This window comes from Scylla paramamosain, chromosome 2 (genome assembly GCF_035594125.1).
Source record: "Scylla paramamosain isolate STU-SP2022 chromosome 2, ASM3559412v1, whole genome shotgun sequence".
NCBI classification, from domain to species: Eukaryota; Metazoa; Arthropoda; class Malacostraca; order Decapoda; family Portunidae; genus Scylla; species Scylla paramamosain.
Window position 1 is genome coordinate 38,099,317 of NC_087152.1, and position 6,395 is coordinate 38,105,711.

Sequence of the window (6,395 nt, forward strand, 5' to 3'; positions counted from 1 at the left end):
GTTTCATATGTGGATCTTCTTTTGGCAGCCATCTTGGACGCCATCTTGATTTTCTCAAAACCCTGAGTGATGGCTTCGTGGCACCATGCCGATCCTGAATCTGCCCTGTCAGAACCAACCACAAGCTGCTCGGGGTGGTGCTGCCAGGTTCGCCTCTCGCCTGCCCAATATAAGGCTTGATTTTCCATTGCTCTAAATTCAGGACGACAACCTCATTATTATCATATGTACGAGTAACACACACACACACACACACACACACACACACACACACACACACACACACACACACACACACACACACACACACTCATTGGCATGCTCACCTCTGTCCCTAGTCATGGTCATGTCTGTGTGTCACTGTCATGCACGCTACGGTTACGAGCGTCACTGTCATCTGTGTTCCCGCCCTGAGCGTCGCCTGCCGGTCCATCAGTCTTGTAACTCACCGCCATGTTAATAACTCTCAAGCACGTCATTGTAATGGAAATCACAGATAAGAATGTAATTTATTATGTGCATTACTTAGGCGTGTCATTGCTTTGCAGCGTGACTGTCATGAACACCACTGTCAGGCACATCAACGTCATGACTGAACTACTTTCGCATGCGTCACAGTCACTTGCCTTAATCATAAGTGCGTAGCTCCTGCATGCTGCACAAGGGGCCACGTGATGTGCCTTAATGTTGCGATACGGTCACGGCGGCCATGGACAGCGCTGGGATTGGATACTTTCACGAGCTCTGGAACAGTCCCAGGCAACCGCACCGTCACACTGCGCATCGAACAAACAAACCACTCACTGTGTACAGATGTGTACACTCTTATGTGCCCTTTTCGCTTATGAACTGCTCGTCCTATAAACAGTGAAATGTGTGACATTTTATGCATATTTATGGTAGGGGAGACCGGGGCTAGCTGGCACACTTTTTACATTCTCAGTGTTAGGAGAAAAACTACAAAGAATTTTTGTTTGTTTATGCTTTCATTGCAAAATTCAAATATTCATCTTACTTTTCATGAAATAAAAACATTATTTTTCTTTTCAAAACCTGCATTACTTACAAAAAAAAAAAAGTGCGCCAACATGCCCCATATGAAGGGTAAGGTGGCATATCACATATAAAAAGCAGATTAGATGTACGTAACCATAAGTTTAGATGCAGAATATCTGCAAAGCTGAATTTCATGGAGATTCAGTTCAAACAACGGAAAAAAATTTTCTTAACGAGGAAAATAATTTTTTTTTATGATCGAATTATTTCTGAAAATACAAGGAAGAAATTTGTTCAGGAAGCTAATTAATATATGTATCAACATACATATATCACAAAAAAAAAATATATATATAAGTGAAATGTAATATTAAAATAGATAGATAAAAAAATAGACCAAATGTGATTCATATATAGTTAGTAGTGCCAATTTGCTCCATTTCCTTCGTGCCAACTTGCCCCATCCATACCACTAATCTAAACGAACGATTTTCGTATAAATTAAGAAACCTGTTATGATCTGTTTCAAGGGTAAACAATCCTTGAACCATAAGACAAATTATGGCTAAAATGAACGTCACTCATCTATAAATAGATGCATGCTACAACAAACAATATAAGTGAATGAAAATTTACTTAACAGCATCAAAATTAAACTTTTCCTCACTCCAATCAAATAATGCGACCTTTTAGCGTGGCTATATGTTGGTGAATGAGGCCCCACAAAGTGATCAGCTGGTGTGTGAGCAGCAGTAAATAGCAGTAAATAGTGGAATTATTTTAAATATGCCAACATACTCCTGTTGCCAACTTGCTCCGGTATCCCCCTATTCTTGCTCTGTTTGTGAACGATTCTTCAGACAAAATCCATGTTCTCCTTAAGCCGCCCTGCAGACACGTCCTGTCTCTCCACACACCAAAACTCAGCCTGACCCGTCAGCCTCCTTCATGCACTTACGTACCTCATCCAATGGGTGCAGCGCAGCCTGGCTCTCCGTACCCAGTGCTGCTGTAATATTATGTAGTAGTCTTGGACTGGGGGGGGGAGGGGGGCATAGGTGGCCTGGGAGGGGACGAGCGGTGTGGCGGAAGAAATTACCTCCGTCCGTCCGTCGGTCCGCGTCCGCAGTTGTGGATATGGTGATGAGCGGGAGTCCATGACAACTTGCAGGGGAAGGAAGCCCCCGACCTATAATGACACCGGAGTAATATTTAGAGAGAACTATTATAGTTCCCGCCATTAACACGTGGCTGAAGGAAGTCGGGCAATTTGCAGCAATATGCGGAGAGGGGAAACCTGAACAGCGATTACTGACTCCCTTGGTGGGAAGAGGCGCGGTGATGGGAGTGGGTGGTGATGGACGAGTCGTAATGCCAAGTGTTGTCATTACGGACGATTGCATATAATTTGCCTCATGTAAATGACGTGAGAGAGGAAGCTCGGTTATATATGTCAAGTGTCTTAATTCCTGCTTCGTAAGGTGACGGGCAGAAGGTAATTAGAGGGGGAGGGAAGAGTGAGCAGGTGAGCGCCAGAAGGAGGCAGAGAAAAGGGAGGAGGGAAGAAAGAGGAAGAACGGGGAATGATTAAAACACTAAAATTACCAAGGAATTGCAAATAAGGCATTGCAAGAATGATGCATTGACAGAGAGAGAGAGAGAGAGAGAGAGAGAGAGAGAGAGAGAGAGAGAGAGAGAGAGAGAGAGAGAGAGAGAGAGAGAGAGTAAAGAAAACGTGATGCAGCCAGTACTCATATGAAAACAAGATAATAAAAGCAAATTTTCTGAATAGGTTTTAAAATGAAGTAGACTCAAACATTTAAACTCAAACAGCTTAGTAGGCACCGAGGAGGCACTAGCGGCAGGTATTACCAAGCAAAACGGGTGGACTTTTTTTTCTTATGCGAGGAAATAAACGTTTTCATTACATTTATTTCAACTTTCCTCTCGTGATGTTTGGAAGGATGGCAGTGTGCTCCTCCTGGGAACAGCTGATTGGCGATTGAATGATTGATTGATTGATTGTTTGAACGGTCGATTAACTAAGAGTGCAGCAGCTGTGTGATTTGGAAGAAATTATTTGGAAACGCGCGCACGAAGATTGAAAGCAAAGAAGTGTAGGAATGAACGAGAGGATGTCAGAAGTATGATAAATGGGTGTGAGAAACTAAGAAGAATGATGATGAGGAAGAGAGAGGAGGAGGAGGAGGAGGAGGAGGAGGTGGAGGTGATGGTGGTGGTGGAAAAGTAAAAAAATAAGAATAAATAAATAAATAGAATAAAAAAATAAACCGAAAAGAGAAAAAGCAGACAATGAAAGAAAATAAGGATAAGAAAAAGAATTTAGAAAAGGAGGAGGAAAAGAAAAAAAATCGGAGGAAGACGAAAGAAAAGCCAGTAACACAAGAAAAAGAAGGAGAAAAAGAAAAAGAAAATGGAGGAAGACGAAAGAAAACCCAAGAAAATGAGAGAAAAAAATGAGATAAAAAAAAGCTATATGGACAAGAAAAAAAAAAAGTGAATAAGAGTGAGTGGAGAAACCTGCAAACATTCAGAGTAATAACATAGCGAGGAAGTGCTTGAGGCGAGGTAGGGGAGCAAAGGAAGACTAGTACGGCAGGGGGCGGGGAGAGACTGATGTTCGTAATGGCAGTGATGAGGATGGTGGCTGTGGGGCTGCGAATATTAATGACTCTTCCCCTCCCTGCTCCGTGTGGCTGATCTAATGACATCACGTCCCGCTGTCCCCGTCACCACCCCCAGCAAACGCATTGCTAACGTCCATATGAGGTTGCACGGTGGCTGACAGTGCTAAAATATCCTGCTTCTCCCCTCAAAATACTCAGATCTGTGTCCCCTTCCGTGTATCCCCCTGGAGGTTAATGGTGCTTCGTGGAAAGTCGTGATGGTTTTGGGGGCTTGATTGGTGTGTTAATTGATTGGTTGCTCCTCAGATTCGCTTGATGTTATTGAAGGGATCGAACGTGGTCTGTGTTAAGAATGCTTGCGGGAAGAGGGTGCGAGCGTTTAAGGGGCATGAAGATGATGATGTCTACGTGCTCCTTTTTACGTGAACTAGAGGGAAGTCAAGGGCAAAAGATTGTAGGAAAAAAAGAGCGACACTGAAAAAATAAATAAATAAATAAAATAAATGAAAGAAATTAATTAAAAGTAAATAAATAAAAAAACTATACGTAAATGAAAATAATAATGATAATAAATAAAGTAAAAATAAAATAAGTAGACAGAAGAATGATCAAATCTATTTATATATCAGGCCGGCAGACAAGGCACCACACACACATATACATCATAAATGAACAAAATAAACAAATCTCTAACACTATTGGAGATGGTTTTACGACCAATATCATGATATTTTTAGTGCTAAGACTGTGTAGGTGTTAGTTTATGTCGAGTCCATAGTGAGACAACATTTCTTAAGAGTGCAAGCTAAGACTGTTCTGTTGTGTAAACGAAACGATAAAAGAAAGAGGACACAGAGAGAGACAGCAATAGGATTTCAGCTCCGTCTTATTCCCCGTGAGAGTTTATCAGTAGCATCGTAATCTCCTCGTGGCGTCCGAGGCTCTTCTTCCCTTGTGTGACCCTCTGATGCTCTGAAAGATGGAGAAAAATCTATATATAACGCCACTTTTCTCTTATATATCATAGCAGTTATACAGTGTTGTGTGTCATGGTTCATTTTGCAAGTTATGCTGTCAATATTTTTTTAGGATTTTATAAAGAATTTTGACAAAAGGAATCATCACCAAGTATTAGATGAGAGAGAGAGAGAGAGAGAGAGAGAGAGAGAGAGAGAGAGAGAGAGAGAGAGAGAGAGAGAGAGAGAGAAAGAGAGAGAGAGACACACACACACACACACACACACACACACACACACACACACACACACACACACACAACAAATACATGTGGAAAAAACACTTCCCGTCCCGTCACCTCGTCAGTAAATATCAGGATGGTGGGTGTTGTCGTGAGTCCTGAGGGGAGGGGAGGGGGGAGGGGGAAGGAGTCAGGAGGTAAGAGGATAGGGAGGTGGGGAGGCTCGGGGTGGGTGGGGAAGGGCAAACTACCTTGTTAAATCTGATCCGGCCACAGTAATTGGTCTGAATTGTGGGAGAACATTGTGATCAGGCGGTCTTATGCGGGACGGAATGGTAATCAGGTGTTTCCTCAAAGACACGAATTGGCTTAATGGTGTTCAGCTGGAGAACGACGACGAGAGAGTGGCGGTGATCGGTGGAGCGCGGTAGTGGCGGTGGCGGTTATGGTGGCGGCGGCGAGGACGAAGAGAATGTTGATGATGATGATTGGTGGTTGGTGGTGGTGGTGATGGTAGTGGTGGTCTTTTGTTTAGTCACTGATCTTATTAATCTTTCTCTAAACCTGTGTCATGTTACTGTGAGTATCGGATGAACATTGAAATTGGTGAGGGGTGGTGTTGGCGGGTGGCGACGACAAGTACGAAGAAAATGTTGATGATAATGATATTCTCTTGTTTAGCTACTGATCTCACTGTAACCTGTATTTGTAAGCTTACTTTACACCAATAACGTGTTAGGTTATAAGCAGAAGCACTGACTTTTTTTTTTTTTTTTTTTCGGAAAATGAATATCACTGCGTTGCGTATCAATGATTTATACAACGAATGGGAGGGCATGAATTGGTACCACTATACTAGGAACTGCTGAAGGGGAAGTAATCTGGGTCACGGCTAGTCTAAATTTGTTAATTGCAAGAATACCTTCCTCCTCTGTGGTCTCCCTGCACGGCACTTCCTCCTCACTCTGATCGTTGCTCTGCCCAAAAAGTAAATGCAAGTCTTTTTGTCTGTTTCTGGCTTCTTACTTTTCAATTCATACTAGAGAGGAATACCAGGATACTTTGGGAACCAGGGTCTTCATTCCAGTCCTTGTTGTGCCAATAATGTAAGACTTGAATATCCTCGTTATTTTGGCTTTCCAACCTCCTGTTAAACTTTTACGGGGGAGGAACAACTGGATAACTTGGAAGGAAACTAACATGACTATATTTATATATATTTTTTTTTTTATTTGCCAAGTATGTTATCATGCATGCAATAGATCCATTAACAAATATTTCAAGACAGGGCCCCTTGAGTAAATATACCCACTAAATATACATGTATAAATGTGACAAATATATAACGAAACAAAATTATCATAAATTACAAAAATGTGTATGACGTGTATGAAATTACAAAATTAAGTAATCAAGTAAGAAGTTCTCTCAATTACTTCGGTGGAAGGACATGTGAGTTTCTTTCTGGCCTCTGATGGAAGTATCCTGTTGTAGTGTAGTATAGGTAAGTTTAGTTTGGTGTACTGAGATTTCATTCCAGATGTGAGACTTAG